Raw genomic sequence first — 17446 nt, 5'->3', positions numbered from 1 at the left:
CTGCACATACCTGCATAATACGAACAGACACATAATGAAGAAACAAACACACACATAAAAAATATGGCTTTTAAGAATATATAATGAAAAGTTTCAGTCTCAGAGACCTCTTTTGGATATTTCCTTTTGTACTTCCTGAAATGACATTAGAATCAGGCTGTAAATACTCTGGATTGGCGGGGTCATAGAAAACAGAACACATGAATGGAAAATGAAAATGAACAGGGCCTACCATGGAAATATGGAAACCATTTTTAAACTTTCTTCTGAGTGACTCTATAAAATCTTACTCCATTTTTTTGTTGTTGTTGTTGACAGGGTAGTTACTGTCCTTATAGCTCAAGTTTAGGTCATAAACTGGTTGATTTTCTTCTGAGTAGATGAAAATGTGGTGTGTTGTTAATGGTGACTCCTACCCACAAGGCTTGGGCTCAAATTTAGACTGGTCCCCTAACAGCAGTCTTGTGGCTGTGCTTCCACAGATTAAATTACTCATGGTCAACGAAGAGCTAAATATGTTAAATGGAAAATTCCAGGGATAAACAATTCATAAATCTTAAATATTTTTATTACAGTATATTATATGATGGTTCTGTTTCAGTATTGGCTATTATTGCTAATTTTTCACTATATGCAATTTATAAGTTAAAATTTCCTATAGCTATGTGTATACAGGAAACAAACAAGCAAACAAATAAACAAACTTATCCAGAGAGCTATCTAGGTTTTCAGTCATGAGCCCTACAGATTAGAGGGTTTAGGGGTACCTTTTTCTCTGGCAATTTTCTGATTGTTCTCTCGAAGTTTGACCAATCCTTTTCTTCTCCACCCTCCTGCTTCTCTAGACAGAGGAATGTGACTGGGTGTGTGAGGCGGTGGTTTACAGTCAGGCATAATTACTCTAATCTTCTAGAGCATGTTTTTCTGAGATTCTGGCTGCAGAGAGAACATTGAATCCACATGTCTTCCTTTTCTCTTGTTGCCACTGACATCCAGCAATCACCATCTGCTCTCTTTTTAGTTTTATTACTTTTTTCTTGCTTTTTGTTTTCATGTGGCCTTCTTACTTTTCTAAACTTACCCCAGATGCCAAGCCCTTCTAAATGCTAACCTTTTCTGTGGGTCACTGAGTGAGGATTATTAGTTTGGTCTGTGAAACGAAGGATGATAATCCATATTTACATTCTTTTCAGCTTTTCAGGAGATGAAGTGAAGACTTAACCAAAGCATTTTAAAGTTGAACTCTATGCTTTTTAAATTAAATGGACATTTTAAAGCATGATTGATAAAATTTAGCCTTATTCATGAGTACAACACGTCTTAATCTCGACTTGGAGTGATTCTTCTTGATTTTCCAAAAGCCAAGGCACTAATTCTGTCACTGTCAAATTTATTCATCTTCTATTTGTGTTTTGTTTTTGAAAATTTTTTTGTTTTTTGTTTGTCTTGTTTTGTTTTTTCGAGACAGGCTTTCTCTGTGTAGCCCTGACTGTCCTGGAGCTCACTCTGTAGACCAGGCTGGCCTTGAACTCAGAAATCTGCCTGCCTCTGCCTTCCAAGTGCTGGGACTAAAGGTAGGCACCACCACTGCCTGGCTTGTTTTTGAATTTTCGAGACAGCATTTTTTAGGTAGCTGTGGATAGCCTAATATTTACTAGGTTATTCTCAAACTAGTAACAGTTCTGCCTCAGCCTCCTTAATTCTCACATTTTTAGGCATGTATTACTTTGCTAAGTTGTTTTTTAAACCTGGCTTTGTTTGTCTTTTTCTCTTCCCTCCTTCAGAGCTGTTATTGATATCAGAAAATCAGACCTGCTAGACAGGAGCCCTGCCTCCCAGCACACATCCACTCTCCTAATCTTACTCTGGAGCAGGATGGGTTCTGTATGGGGTGGAGGAAGGGAGGCTGCGCCTATTCTTTCTGACTTATTGATATTTAAAAGGCTCATGTTAAGACACTCCTTGGAGTGATTCATACATTCAGTAGTGATCCTGTGACATTATGTTTTGCAAAAAAAAATAATTATATGAGTCTCTGACTAGCCCTAATTTCAACTCTAAGACAACCGCAAATTTCTGTTTATCCTTAACCTGACCAGACTCCCTGAGTTCTCAGCTGTTTTTATTTTATATCTGGAAAGTACCAGGACCACCCTGAAAAAAACATGATAATTTTATCCTTCAAAAATATTAAATGAACACTGCTCTTCATGAGAAAATTTGAAGCCACAGACATCCACACCCAATAATTAGCTAATCGAGTTTGAATGCCCAAAAATAAATAGGGAAGTTAAAATTGGAACACAACTTTTATCAACCATTTAACAAATATCTAAAATATTATAGCCAAGCTGAAATTGTGTAGAGTTTAGGTTCACAAATGCCTTATTTCTTGATATGACTATTCTATAAATAGTTAACAAAATTTTAACTAAACTAAATATAAAGTGCTATGCAAGTAACTCTCCTTCAGTTTTTGATTCTTTTATCATGATGGATAATTGAAAATGTGTACTTTGAACAAAATGTCACTTGTTATTTAGTTTCAAAAATTAATATTTCTATATGTGGTGCTACCAAATTGAATATCAATATAGTGACACATTACCTTGTGCATGAGCAGGCCTCCGAGTTGGTGCATAACACAACTGAACATCAAATTCTCACTACAAAGAAGTTTTATTTTTTCAGAAAGGGGAAAATGGGGAGGATAGGTGCCACTGGATTGAGCAAAGACAGCAGCAGGTGGCTCTACAAGAGTGTCATTTTTAAGGCAAAAAAGATAAAGTCTGTGCTAGGATGACTTTGTAAGTCCCGATTGCACAGGTTGGCTGGTATAGCCAAACAATACATTTTGATCACTGATCACTGAGCCTTGATATTTTGGTAGCTGGATCTTGGTGATCAGCCTCAGGAGTAAGGAAGTAGCCAAGTAAGAAAGTGGACCTAGTGGTTAGCTTAGGAATACGGAAGGACCTAAATGAGGGAATCTAATAGTTTAACAAGTTGTTGGCATCTGAGCCTCTGAACCGGTGACTTCACATAGGTGAGCCTCACAGACCTGTTGCCAAGGCAACAGTTGCCATATTCCCAGAATCCACTGGGCTCACCTCCCACCTTTACCTGCACATCACTATATCACTATATATATAAAATGCTCCTCCCTCGCTCTCTCTCTACCCCTCTTCTCTTTCCGCCACTACCCTGCCTCTCTCTCCCAATTAAACCTCTTACACGTGGAACTGTTCGGGCCTAGTGTGATAGGTCCTGACTTGAGCCACCATCCTAACACATCACAAGGGCGAGAGGAAAATGGAGGCCAAGACCTGCCAGCACCATGTTTGCAATGCTTAGGCCTGTTAGAGAGACCTTCACTCCCACCATTTGTTTTATTAGTGAACTGCTAAGTGTTGAGTAAGCAGGCTTCATTCTGCTGACTATGTCCTTCTGATATTGGGGCATCATTGTTAGGAATCTAAGGAAAATGAAGTATTGTCCAAGGTCAGGAAGAACAGGCTGTTTCACTTGATGTCAAGGATCTACTAGACCATTGTTGTCTCATGGGCAGTGCTGCTGAGGCCTGGATCTGATCTCTCTCTCTCCCACTGGGGCTGACCTGTTGCTGCACAGTGCCTTAGTTAAAAAGGAGGCAATGTGCGAATGAGTTATTTTATTGTAGGAAGGAGAAAATATGCTGATTGAGTAAAGGGAAGGAAAGAAGAGGAAGGAGAGACAGAGAGAAAGAGAGAGAAAGAAAGGAGAGGGAGAAAAACAGAAGAGAACAAAGAGCAGAGAGGAGAGAGAGGGGAACAGAGAGTAAGGGGGGAGAAACAGAGGAGAGAGAGAGAAAGACAGAGAGAGAGGAACAAAGAGCAAGAGAGAGAGAGAGAGAGGAAGTAAGAGAGTGAGCGAGGCAAACCACCCCTTATATTGTATGGGGCGTGGCATGTCTGGATTGTGGTCAGATGACTGGGTGTAAGGTCTAGCTAGAATGCTGGGAGCTTGAGGCATTGTCTGCCTGATAGAGCACACATCTCCTGCAGGGGCAGCTGTGAGGAGTTTGGGCTGAAATCGGAGCCATTGGTCTCATAGATATCACCGAACTCCTACCGTCCCTTGTGAACACATTTACACCGCTCAGTGGGTCTCCGGGGTTCTGAGGTAGCAGCTCTACTGGACCCCAGCTTTCAGAACAGCCCACTGCCCCACAGACCATCTGGGGCTAAGAGAAGTGTAAGTAGCATTGGAACAGGTTGTGAGGTTGGACTTCTGGGGCTAGCTACTTTGGCACAGATACCATTCAAACCCCTGGGGCTGCTAGGTTTCCTGAGCAGTCTGTAGTTGATCTGAAATCGACTGAGACAGATTGACTAGAGACAGAGGTAAAGTTAAGGAGTTTATATGAAAATGTTTTATGTTGAATGTACATTTAAAACTTCCAGGCCTATGCTCGTATTAGTTGGGGAGCAGAGTCCTAAGACCAGGAAAAGTGAGAGAGATCCCACCTTAAGGAAGAGTCAGTTTGGGAAACTTAGGTTGCTGGTCAACAAGATTAATTATTTAGAGTTGATTTGACATGTGACAGGTGGATTCAAGTAGATTCTCTGAAGCTTCCAAGAATATTTTTTTAAAGTTTATATCTGTAGTGAAATCTACACTGTAGAAAGGGCAGTAGACTCTTGTCTTTGAGGTCAGAATAAAAGGCTGGACACCCCAAAATGATCCAGAAAGATATATAGATTGGACAGAGATGTTTATAGTTCTATTCTTAGAAGACAATTTTAAAGAAATTTTAAAATTTGAGCTTGTGACTGTGAAAATAGTAGCTGTATATTGTCAGGGATCAATTTTGATTATAGCTTATCAAAATTCTACATACATATAAATTGTTATATCTTTATAAATTATATCCATAAACCTTAAAACATCTTCTTAGACCTTTATAACTTAGACTTTTATATCATCAGACCTCAAACACTTTCTTAGGTCTTTACATAACATTTCCATATCTTAAAACATTTTTTAGAACCTCACAACTTATTTAAGTTTCCACATCCTTAGTCCTTGATGACTTGTATTTATATATCTAAGAACACCTTCTTAGATCCTCCAAACTTACAGAAACATTTTTAGCTAGTCACAACCATGAGACACACTGGTTGATTACTAACAGTAGTTATTTTAAAGGAAGTTCCTTTACTTAAAGGAAGAGTAAAAAGTTACACTGAAATCTGTTTTGTGAGTTTATCTTTTTAAAGAACCTGGCAGTATGGCAAACTGTCTTTCTTTCTTTGTTTCTTTTCAATATTTTTTATTATCTTTACAGGCCCCCTTGCTTCCCTCTTCCCAGTCCCACCCTTATGCATCCCTCCCCTACTACCTCTTCCCCTTAGATACCACCCCACCCTGAGACATTTAGTCCCAGCAGAACTAAGTACATCCTCTCCCACTGATGCCCAACCAGGCAGGGCAGCTAGGGGAAAAGGGATCCAATGGCAAGGAACAGACATTGCGACAGCCCTGCTCTGCTTGTTAGGGGACCCACATGAAGACCAACCTTCACATTTGCTACAAACATGTAGAGGGCCTAGGTCCAGCTCCTGCATGTTCCCTGCTTGGTGGCCCAGTTTCTGTGAACCCCCATGGGCCCAGGTTAGTTGAGTCTGTGAGTCCTCTGTTGGTGTCCTTTACGCCCCCACTCCCACCCTCTGCTTGGCCACTTCTATTCTCTATTCTTCTACTAGACCCCCAGAGCTCCACCTGATGTTTGACTGTGGGCCTCTGCATCTATTTCTATTTACTGCTGGATGAAGTCTCTGAGGAGACAGTTATGCTAGGTTCCTGCCTGCAAGCTTAGCAAAATATCATTAATATTGTCATGGATTAGCTCTCTCATATGAAATGGTTCTCAAGTTGGTGCAATCAATGGTTGGCAGTTCTCTCAGTCTCTGCTCCATCTTTATCACTGCACATCCTGTAGATAAGACAAATTTTTGGTTGAAGATTTTATAGGTGGATTGAGATGCCCTTCCTTCCTCTGCAAGTCGAGCCTGGCTATAGGAGGTAGTCACTTCAGTCTCTCTATGCCCCTTCTTGTAGGAATCTCTGCTAGGGTCACCCAAAACAAAGATATAAATTTTGTAGGGAAATAGATATAATTTGAGAATATCATCCTGAGTAATGTAATTCAGAGCCAGAAAGACAGATATGGGTACGTGGAAATACCATATATAAGTGGACATTAGCCATAAAGTACAGAATAACCAGGCTACAATCCATAGACCCAAAGAAACTGGGTAATAGGAAGTCCCAAGGGAAGATGTATGGATATGAATCAGAAGAGGAAATTAAATAGTCATCAGAAGTGGATAGAGAGAGGGAACTGGGTAGGAGAGGGACAAGGAAGGAAATGGGGATGTTGATCAGGAGTTGGGAGAGGGCTGGGAGAGAGAAAATCTGTGCGGGGCACCTCTGGTAACTAGCTGGGGGCCTGGAACTAGAAAGGGTACAGGAGTCTATGGGAGTGACCCTAAATGAGAAACTGTTTTTCTTGGCTGGAATCACAGTAGCTCTCCACTGAGGCCAGAGGCTTGATTTTTACCTATGAAGAGAACTGAGAAGATGGAGAAACTGAGAAAGCAGCTGAAGCCTGAGGGGAGCTAGTATCTTGATGCTGTTAAAACCTCCTTTAGTTTAGTCATCAACACCATCAGACTTCTGGGAAGGATAAATTATAGGGGTAAGTATCATCCAAATGGTCTATGTATTAATCAAAATGAAAGAGACTTATCCATTACCTAGACAGTTGTCCTAGGTTTTTGTGGTCTCAATAGCTGGACAATGTTTGGTCTTCACCTGTCATTCACATAGCATTTCAACTTCATTCAGCTATCATACAGAGCAGCAGGAAGTCAGCTGTCAGACTGAGGTCTGAGAGATATTTTCCTGTAGAGAAACTTGGGAAAACTGACCTTTCACTGATCAGGCAGAGTAAGACAACCCAAAAGTGTTCACAGTTTATGCAGAGGACTGGCTGCAGGCCAGGCATGGGGCTCATTTCACCAGTGGTTAGCATTACTGTAATTCAGGTAGAGTTGTTGTATAGCATCTATTATCTTGTGAGATCATAAGGTTCCCATTAGGAAGGGGCATTTGTCTCTATTACAGGAAGCCGAAACATTTCAAATGTATTTAGCAGATCTCTAGAGAGTTTGAGGACCATCTATTTAGTATACTTGATTTTAGGCTTAACCTTAAAAACATAAACAGGAGGCTAAATAAAGCTTGTCATCAAATAGACTACATAACAGGTTAAGTTGGTAGCTTTTTACAAGACTAGTATTTTACAGTTTTATTCCTGGCAAATTTGAGCTTTAAAAACTTGCATTAAAGATTTAATTGAATTACCTTTACTATCAAAATAGAATATCATAGATTTTGTAGGACTTTGTTTATCTAAATAAGGTTTAAACTTTGTTAAACTTTAAATTTAGCAAATTAGATTAAATTAAATTTAAATTAAGAAATTAACATTGTTAAAATATAGCAAATTGAACTAACACAAAGAAACAAAGCCAATATTACTGTGAAGCCAAGTGAATCTTAGGACTTTATAAATTCTATTCATCAAATACACCACATTTATCAAATATATATTATTACTTCTTTAAATTCTTTAGAAGTCTGGTGGTGTTGAACAGTTAGCAAAAACATAAGTAGGTATGTATAAATCTCTAAGTCAGCTTTTATTAATATGAGTAGGTAGAGGAAGAAAACAAAGTTGAAAAATGAAGCTCTCCTGGAGGGAATTTCTATAAACTCCAAGAGGAAGCTAAAAGAGAGCCTGGCCCCCTCCCCATGGGTCCAAGCCTAGAGAATCTACAGAGGAGGAGAAGAGGCCTAGGAGCCAAGCTCTCCCTAGGAGGCCTAGGAAGACAGAAGAGGCAGCTTCTAGGGGGTAGAGAAAGCTTTAGAAGGGAGCTAAGAGCAGATGCAGCAAGACTGGAGGCAGGAGCTGAGAGACAAGAAAATTGTTGAACAGGCCAGGAAGGGCTTAGGGGGGCCTCAGAATTGCAAGCAGCTCCAGGGGGCAGGGGTAGAAAAGAGTCACAGTATACTGCAGGAGGGAGCTGAGAGTGGACAGGGACATAAAGTATCATAGAAGCCAAAAGGGGTATAGAGAAGTTGTGTGAACAAGCAAAGATCATAGGCTGTAGGCAGGACCAGAGGCTGAGAGGTAGTGCTATTGGAGGGGGACAGCAGGTGGGACTGCAATCCCTAGGGGAAAGAGGCAAGGCCATGTATAGGCCTCAAGGGCCATAAAAAAGAGGTATAGTAGAAGCAAGCAAGGGAAAAGGTCCCAGGCTGCCAAGGCAGGATTGCATCTCCTGGAGAAAGTTAGAGAGAAGAGAAGACAAGGAAAAGGGAAGTATACATGCCATTAGTGGAGATACTCAGACAGGTGTAGCAGGCCAGATTCAAAAGATTTCAGCTGAGTGTCCCAGGTGGTGTCTTGGGAGGCTGTAGAAGGCTTTGGGAACTGGAGAGACACAGGGAGAAGAACAGTTAGAGCACGTGGATGGGAGAAGGAGTTGAGAAGGCAGGTTTTGGAATTTGTAGTCAAATTTAATTGAGAGGAATCACTCCAAGGGGCAGGAGTGGAAACGAGTCACAGTATATTGTAGGAGGGAGCTGAGAGTGGACAGGGACATAAAGTATCATAGAAGCCAAAAGGGGTTCAAAGAGGAGGGATACAAAGAGGAGCAGCCTGGACCAAGATAAGAGGCAGAGGGGCTAGAGAAGGGACTAGAGGGAGGGGCTGTCAAGGAAGGGGAGAGATGACAGGAGGAAGGCAGGGGTTCCTTGTTTAACCAGTGGGATCAAAGATGGGGAATTTGGCTTTAGGACAGGAAGGAGCTGAGGCAGCAGCAGGTGCAGCTGTGCAGACCTGATGGCAGTCTTCTGATAGTGGGGGAGGGTTTGATGGCTAATAGGAGGTGAGACAAGGAACAGAAAGTGTAAGGGGAAGGCTTGGGGCTGAGCTGGGATGCAGAGACAGTTCTGGAATGTCTGGAGAGGGCCAGGCATGGAGGGAGAAGAGTATAAGGGGATCTCCTTCTATCTTTCAGTGTCCATGAAAATTGAAAACATCTCCTTTTTTATTACAAAGGGGGTATAAGGGCCATTCGTGAGTGTACCAGTACCGTCATATGAGTTGGAGTCCTTTGAGATTCTTTAAGAGACATCCCAGAGGCAAATAGATAGGGATAGGAGTATTGGTGTTGGTGGTGTAAGCAGTTGCCATCAGTAGATGTGACCAAGAGACCAAAGTTATAGTTAGAATCTTCCCTAAGACAACTGAGTGGTCTCATGGAAGGGGGTCTTGGACCCCAGAAAGTCCTGGAGAGAGAGGGGTCTCTATGACCCTTTCAGCAGGAGGAATACCTAATGTCCAGGAAAAATCTAGTGCCTGTCAACAGGATTTTGAGGAGACAAAAATGCAGCAGAGCCTGATTTTCTAAAAATTTTTCATTACTTCAAGGTAACCAAACTTTGCACAGCCCAGAGTGTGCCTAAGAGGTTATTTGTAGGAGTCCACTGTGGCCTGCTGGAGACTGTGGCAGAATGGGTTCTCCCCACCCCCACCAGACAGAACAGTGACACTGGACTATCCGTGGTCGTCACCTGATGTTCCAGGGAGTGTTTAAGACTGCTAATTAAGGAGAACTTTAGTGTTAGATAAAGGGAACAAGATGGTCCAGAAAGTGTGAGAACTGGACTGAGGTCTATAAATTGATCTGAAACACTATCAGTCTTGGTAAAAATGAAGGGGCCTTGGGGTCTGCACAGAATACACCCAGACATGAAATTCTCAGCATAAAGGAGATTTATTTACTGGGGAGAGGAGGCTCTATAGGAGCACTTTTTAAAAATTATTATTATTATTATTATTATTATTATTACTATTATTATTGTTATTATTATTATTATTATTATTACATCCTTATTTTTACAGTCCAGTCATTATCTCCCTCCGGTCCACCCTCCAACAGTTCCTCACCCCATATTCCTCCCCTATCTCCAAGAGCATGTCCCCACTCCCATCCCACACCCCACCAGACCTCCCTGCTCCCTGGGACCTTAAGTCTCTGGAGGGTTATCTGCTTCTTCTCTCACTGAGGCCAAACCAGGCAGTCCTCTGCTGTATATGTGTCAGGGGCCTCATATCAGCTAGTATATGCTACCTGGTTGCTGGCTGGGTGTCTGAGAGATCTCAGGAGTCATGGTTAGTTGAGATTGCTGGTCTTTGGCAGCACATATATTAAATTGGAATGATACAGATATGATTAGCATGGCCTCTGCTCAAGGAGTGCTTTTTTAAGGAGAAAGAGGAGAAGTCTGTCCGAGGATGAATTTGTGAGTCCTTACTGGACAGGATAGTTAATATAGCCAAATACTGAATTTCGAATGTTGGACCTTGGTGGTTTGTTACATGCAGCTTGGTGGTCAGCCTCAGGAAAGAGTCAGGCAGAAGGAAGTCAAAACCTTGGTGGCTAGCTTTAGGAATGTGGAAGTGCCTAAATGAAGGCATCTAATGGTTTACAAAAGGCTTACAAGTCGAGATCTTGTTTGCAGTGCCTAGCCTGTTAGAGAGATCTTCAGGGCACAAAATATAACTTAGTTCATACTAAAAGATCATTCATATTTGGGAAAATAAAGCCAGTGAGATACGATTAAATGGTACCAGCTAGATGGTTTCTTGGTAGTACACTGCTCTAACTCCCAACACTATCCAGAATTCAGATCCGTCAATACTACACTATATTATAGAGATCCTGTTGCGATGTGCCTCACACTGTAATATCGAGGGCTTTTACTGGAATGCTCATTGTCTTTGTAAAGGCAGGAGCAGGCAGACCACTTGGCTTTTCCAGGACATGTTCTTAACAAAGTTGATGGCTACACTGATTGCCTTTCCATCCAGAATCCCCTGCTTTCTAGATTTTGATAGGGATACTTTCATCTTTGAGATGGGTTTTTTTTTTTAAATAAAATCTCTATTTCTAGACCTGAGCATAAAATGATGAAATGGTGAGTTTGTTTTTCAAAAGACACCTGAATGTACTAACATTCAGTTTGCTGCACCCATGATGTGTAGGTTGATGGAGGGCTTGAGAGAAGGAGAGCATAGCACAGCTTTGGCATAGATTGGAGGAGGAGTCATACCTAGGCTGGGTGGGAAGCAACTCTTTTATAATTATTTGCCATTTACTTTGCAAGTTAATTTTAATAACATCTCCTCCCCAATGGGAAAGTTCAATACAATGTGTCTTGCTGTTGTCGGTGGTGATGTCGGTTACCCAGTACGTCCAGACTCTGGGCAAGGAATGGAGTGAAGAATTACACCTTCTTCTCAGTGTCCACATAGGTAAGGAACCATGGATCCTCCCATTGCATGTTTCATAAAAGGATGAAGACTCCTAATCTTGATATTGCTGATAACATGGGGATGCAAAGACACAGAGTCAAGGGGACATTTTCAAGTGCATATAGCAGAAAAATACAACTTCAGAGCCAGTGCTGGTCACAGTGGGGGGTGGCAGGAAACATCTGGGGAGTATCTGATATCCTGCTAGTAGGATTATAAGGCTCATTTCACTCTCCTTTTTTGAGTAATAACTTTGCCTTTTATACTTAGTACTATTTTTAGTTCTTTTCCTTAATCATTGCCTATGTTTTGAGTCTGACATCCCAGTTGTTTTTTTCTGGAATTCTCTAGGGGTCCAATAGTGAAAATTCCCTCGAGACATTTAAGACAAGAAAGTAGGGAGTAAACTATCTGTATAGAAGGGACAAGTGACAGACAGAGAGAGGATGCAAGAGAAGCTAATGGGGTGTAATGAATAAGACCAGTGTGCATGGCACAGATGGATGAAAAGCAGATAATGAAATCTATCATTTGAACAAAGAAATATACACAATCTAAAAATCATTTAGGCTTAACACATTTTGACTTATTGATTCCTGTAAAAACAAAACAAAACTGGATGATAGCTAAATCAGTTGAATGACTTCTGAATGTGGGACTCTCCAGTGGCTGCATTTGCTTTGGTACAAATTCCACTAGCCAGAGAGAGGTGTCCAGAGCCAGCTCAGCTCCTCAGCTGCAAGTCTTTACTCCATATTTCAGCCCATTCAGAATATCCCTGTCATAAACAGCAGTACATGAGGGTAAATGGCATTCCAATCTTCCCCCTTTCTTGTTTCTAGTCATAGCATGTGTAGTCCTAGTACCCTCTTTATGTCAATTCCTCACAGGCTTTAGTGTAAACCTTTGAGCATCAGGTAAAAATATTCAGAATTTACTAAAAGGTTTACTATTTTCATATATTCTCTTTCATGAAGAGTACCAGGTCATGAGGCTGCTGTTCAAGAAGAGTAGATAGAGCCTGAAGAATGCAGGTCAAATTCCCTGTTCACTCCCCTGTTAAGCATCACCTTCCGAACAGCTTCCCACATGTAGTGTACAGAAGGAAGAAGGGAAAATGTGCCTTTTTCGCCCTCTCCAACATCTATCAAAACAGTGTCATTATCTACTTTTTAATAAAATATACAGGCTCAATTAAAGAAGAGTGGAAATAATAAGCCTGTTTTCTCTTGGTCGAAGCTCACAAAATACAGAACTCAACTTTAAGTTTTGCACATTTGTGCCATCGACGAGTGAGTTCTGTCCATTGCCTAGAGAAGATATGCACACACAATTCCAAAGGTCTAAAGAATTCCATTCACTAAAAGAAAGACAGGCACTGTGCTGTGCGTAGGCAGAGTGATGTTTTATTTTGCGAAACACTAGACTTGTAATTTTCCAACATCTGAAGGAAGTTAAAAAACAATCACTACGATCATTTTGGTTACTCTGAAGCCAGCAATATATGAGTAATGCTTTGGCACTTTATGGGTCATCCAAAATCATCAAACAGACCTTCAAAAGTGCTCTCAGTAGGAACCACACCTCTCTTTTTTTTCTTCTGGGCATGGAAAAACCATGTAAAACTGACTTTCAGTGAGGCCAGAATTGTAAGTAACAGACATCCAGTTTATTTTTAGAGGCTGGGTTACCATTAATATATATTTGGAGACTTTTCAGTCTGAGTGAAACACGTAAAGTCCTTCTCAGTTATTTATACAGAAAGGTTTCAGCCTCTACGTCCTACGGAGCACATAAAATATATACAGCCCAGTAATAGGAACATACTTAATTAACATACTGATAGATTCACTTTCAATGCAATTAATTTGCCCTAAGCAGTACTCACTTTATGAGGTTTTAAATTGTCAGGAATAGGCATGCTCAGCTCCAACTTCAACATGAGGCAATGGAAGATATACTTTTTATGTTTTTTTACTTTTGCTTTGAACCATTTCCCCATGTATTTATGCTTCCCCTCCCCCACTCCAAGTGAGCACTAACCAGTGGCTTCCACCCAGCTGTCTGTCTCCCTCTCCAAAGCCTGCTCTGCCGCCCCATGATGCTTCCCTTTTGTTGGAACTTGACAGTGTACTAATAAAAATTGCTGGTAAGAGGCTATAATTAAGACCCAAGAGCTTGGGACTATTCAGGAGAGACAGTTTAGTTCCTTGTTGCCCTTGAGCAGTTTCAGAAGGCAGGAGGTACCTTTTGCTTCTAATTAAAGCTGAGAATACACTGACTGAAGGCCATTACATGAGATGAAGAAGGTACATATTTGGACAGGTTTTATTCCCAGTGGTTGCTTCATTTACAGCCTAGTTTTTTAGTTTGTTTTTAGTCAGGGAAAGCCAGCTTCATGCAACTTTTAAAACTAAGAGAAAAGCAATCATGTCCATGAGAAGAGGCATGCTGCTACAGCTTCTAAGAGGGTAAACGTGACTGACTGGATTCTTGTTAGTGTTAGGAAGAAAAGGCTAAAACAGTAAGGTAAGTGTGTCTTTGTTTTATTTTTTATTCTTAAAACCCTATTAGGGTAATGCAAGAGTGTAATTGATGCAGAAAAACATAGGCAGGCTTAGATTAGGATGAGGAAATGATCTCGTTTAAGACTTTTGGCCTAATCTTGCACATCTATTCAGATGTGGGGTGCTGCTTGGTCAAGCTTTATTAAAAGTACATTAAGAGGGTATTAGGCAAATGTTTACCACAGATCCCCTAGGAAAACTTCTGACTGCTGTGTGTATTTACCTCTGACGTGTAGGCTTTTAGGATTAGAATATATGACCTTTTTATTCACTGCTGATCTTGAGGCCCTCAAAAGTAACTGGCATAGTGAAGATTCAATAAACATTGTCACAGGAGAGAGAGTCAGAGAGAGAGACAGACAGACACAGAGACAGAGACAGAGAGACAGAGATACAGAGAGGCAGAGACAGAGACACACAGAGAGAAATGGAGAGACAGAGAGACAGAGAGAGAAAGAGAAAAAGAAAGAGAAAGAGGAAGAGAAAGAGGAAGAGGAAGAGAAGGACAGATAGAAGGAAAGAAGGAAGGAACAAAGAAAAGGAAGGATGGAATGAAGAAAGAAGGGAGACATGAGAGATGAGGGAAGAGGGAGCTAAGGAGGTACAGTGGAACATTTTCATTGAAATCATTTAGCAGAAGGAAATTTGTGTGTATGTGTGATTTTAAGCAATCCACTGTGTTCAAAAAAATCAGCTATGGTATTCACAAGTGAATTCATAGCATTCCTAGGAAATCCATTTATAAGATGGCACAAACAATATCTTCTTGTGTAATATAGTTACCCTCTTTGCTGTGTTTAATACTGTCAATGCTCCCTCTCACTTACCTCTCATTCTTTAGAATCCTGGGCCGTGGGACTGTGGTGGCCCAGGGTTCTGGAAGAGTGGTTGAGGAGAGCTTCAACCCCTGATACTTCAGAGAAGGATGGCAGGAGTTGGTTCCCTCCCCACTCCCAACCTGGTGTTATGCTGCCAGCCATACCACCATCAACCCTAGTAAGAATGTATTATCCTGACAGTTATCAGGCTTCACTCTCTGTTTAACCTTATTAGATCTCCCTCTCCACGAAGCCCCTGAGTATGCAGATTAAATGTCTTCCAACACCCCTCCTCTGGCCAATGGTACAAGGCCACACAAACCTTGCTCCAGAGACCATGGTCACCTCCACATGTGCACATTTACTCGTCCACCCTCCACCACCATTAAACTACACTGGTTCTCAGAAGCTGTGCAAGAGTGCTGAGTATGTGTTCATTGCTCTCATACTTGAAGCAGATCACCTATCCAAGCTAAGTTTCCCTAATTCCAGTCCAGCTTGGTGTACAATGGGCAGGCTACTCTGAGGGGAGAAGCAATACTGAAGGGCAGTAGATGTTTCTGAGTTATTCAACATACTACCCCTATATTTAGGTGTATCTATTGGTTTTGAGGTAAGGTCAGACATTTACCCTTACAGTGGGCTTCAGGCATACAACCACCCACAGCTACTTCCAGATCCTCTCTCTCTCTCTCTCTCTCTCTCTCTCTCTCTCTCTCTCTCTCTCTCTCTCTCTCTCTCTCTCTCTCATATCTAACACCTGAACACACATAAAAAACAAAAACAAAACAACAAAACCAAAAAACAAACACACACCACACTTTTTTAAAATTACTTTTATTTTTATACAGTTCATTTGTTGCCTCCCTCTTGGTCTGCTTTCCATCAGTTCCTCATGACATTACTATCCCCCCATGTCTTCAAGAGAATGTCCTGTCCCCACCAGGCCTCCTCATTCCCTGGGGCCTCAAGTCTCTAGAGAATTAGTCCATCTTTTCTCACTGAGCCCAGACCAGGCAGTCCTAAGCTGTATATGTGTCGAGGGGGTCTTGGACAAGCTCATATATGCGGCCTGGTTGGTAGCTCAGTGTCTGAAAGATCTCATGGGTCTGGGTTAGTTGAGACTGATGAGTTTTGCAGGCAAATGGATGGAACTAGAAAATATCATCCTGACCCAAAAGGGCATGCATGGTGTCATGCTTTGAATATGCTTGGCCCAGGGAGTGTCACCATGTGAAGGTGTGGTCTTGTTAAAAAAGTGGGTCATTGTAGGCATGGGCTTTAAGACAATAAAAGAGCATATTCTTACACAGAATACTCTTATATGTAGTTGCATTTGTTGGTTAATAAGGTTTAAATACATATATTTGGATGAAATCTTGGAGACTCTTGTTGAATACCTGAGTCTTGCTTTGCAATTTTAACTCCAGTCATTTACATTTCAGGCATAGTGTGTAGGAAATCACCAAGTTGGGCAACTGTGAAAATATTTTAAGGCCTTCTGACAATTTGAAAATCTTGGGTTTTGAAGTTGACTTTAAACATACTCTTAGGTTATAGAAAGAGAAGTTTAAATTATATTCACACTTTTTAGTTCCTTATAATAGCTATCTATTCTCTATGCTATTGTATTGCTTAATGTATTGCTTACTGATAATATTAATGAGAGAATAAATTAATATATGGCTAGGCAGGCTTGTTTTGTTTGGGCTGATGTAAAAATGTCTTTTTACATAGATGCTTCCAAGGATATATAGTGTGCTTTTCAGACCACAGGTTACCAGACACAGGCCCTCCCATGACCTGTTTCAATTTTTTCTAATGTCTCTTCAAAGCATAGCTTGAACACATCTGGTAGTGCAAACTCTATCACATTTGGTCTTTTTCTCTAATTCTTCAAATTTAAATAAAAAGTATCTAATGACAGGAATTCCTTTCATGGTCTTTCTCTGTTTAAAATTTTTGTGTGTTGATTTAGTGTGTGTGTGTGTGTGTGTGTGTGTGTGTGTGTGTGATGTGTGGAGATCAAAGGACAACTTGCCAGCTTTGGCTCTCTTTCCACTAAATGTGTCAGAGCATCAAATTTCAGTCCTGATGGCCAATACCCACTGAGCCGTTTCTTCAGACCTCATATCTCTTTTCTTAAAACTCATGTGTCTTATGCTGTTTGAGAATCATATCACCTGTTCTGTATGAAGTTATTCCCATGTGTATATAGCTAGGAATAATTATACATCTTTGGAATAGGGAGTAAGGAAGAAAGAAAGGAAAGAAGGAAGGAAGGAAATAAATAGAAGAAGGAAAAGAAAGAAGTCAAAGAACAACAGCTGCTTTTAGACTCATTCTAGCTTGCAGGTAAAACAGATACCGGAAACTCACTTGACTTGGGGAAGAAGAGCAGTGGTTTCCAAGAGAAATCCAGACCTAAACTCAGGAACCTATGGATATGATACTTGACACAGCAAGGAGGAGTTAAGGTAGAAGATGAATTTGTTTGCTAGTAAACTGATTGTTGAGTAGAGAGATTATTATGGGTTTTTACTAATGAAATCACAACAGTCTCACAAATTGCCTCCATCTTGCATCTCATGAGTATAATGCTGAAGTTTGTTTCCTTCCTTCCTCCCCCCTCC

The 17446-nt window shown here is 40.9% G+C and overlaps 1 long non-coding RNA gene and 1 other non-coding gene across 2 annotated transcripts; both read left to right on the top strand.

Annotated features, from left to right (window-relative positions):
• Positions 1-4129: 4129 nt before the first annotated feature.
• Positions 4130-11418, top strand: LOC116094039. The gene is made up of 3 exons (XR_004119946.1): positions 4130-4233; positions 6567-6739; positions 11316-11418. It is a non-coding gene; the product is annotated as an uncharacterized LOC116094039 (long non-coding RNA).
• LOC116094509 lies at positions 10298-10402 on the top strand. Its single transcript, XR_004120158.1, has one exon. It is a non-coding gene; the product is annotated as a U6 spliceosomal RNA (small nuclear RNA).
• Positions 11419-17446: the final 6028 nt, after the last annotated feature.

The sequence above is a fragment of the Mastomys coucha genome, unplaced genomic scaffold (genome assembly GCF_008632895.1).
Source record: "Mastomys coucha isolate ucsf_1 unplaced genomic scaffold, UCSF_Mcou_1 pScaffold16, whole genome shotgun sequence".
Classification (NCBI taxonomy): domain Eukaryota; kingdom Metazoa; phylum Chordata; class Mammalia; order Rodentia; family Muridae; genus Mastomys; species Mastomys coucha.
This window is presented reverse-complemented; position numbering and strand designations above follow the sequence as displayed.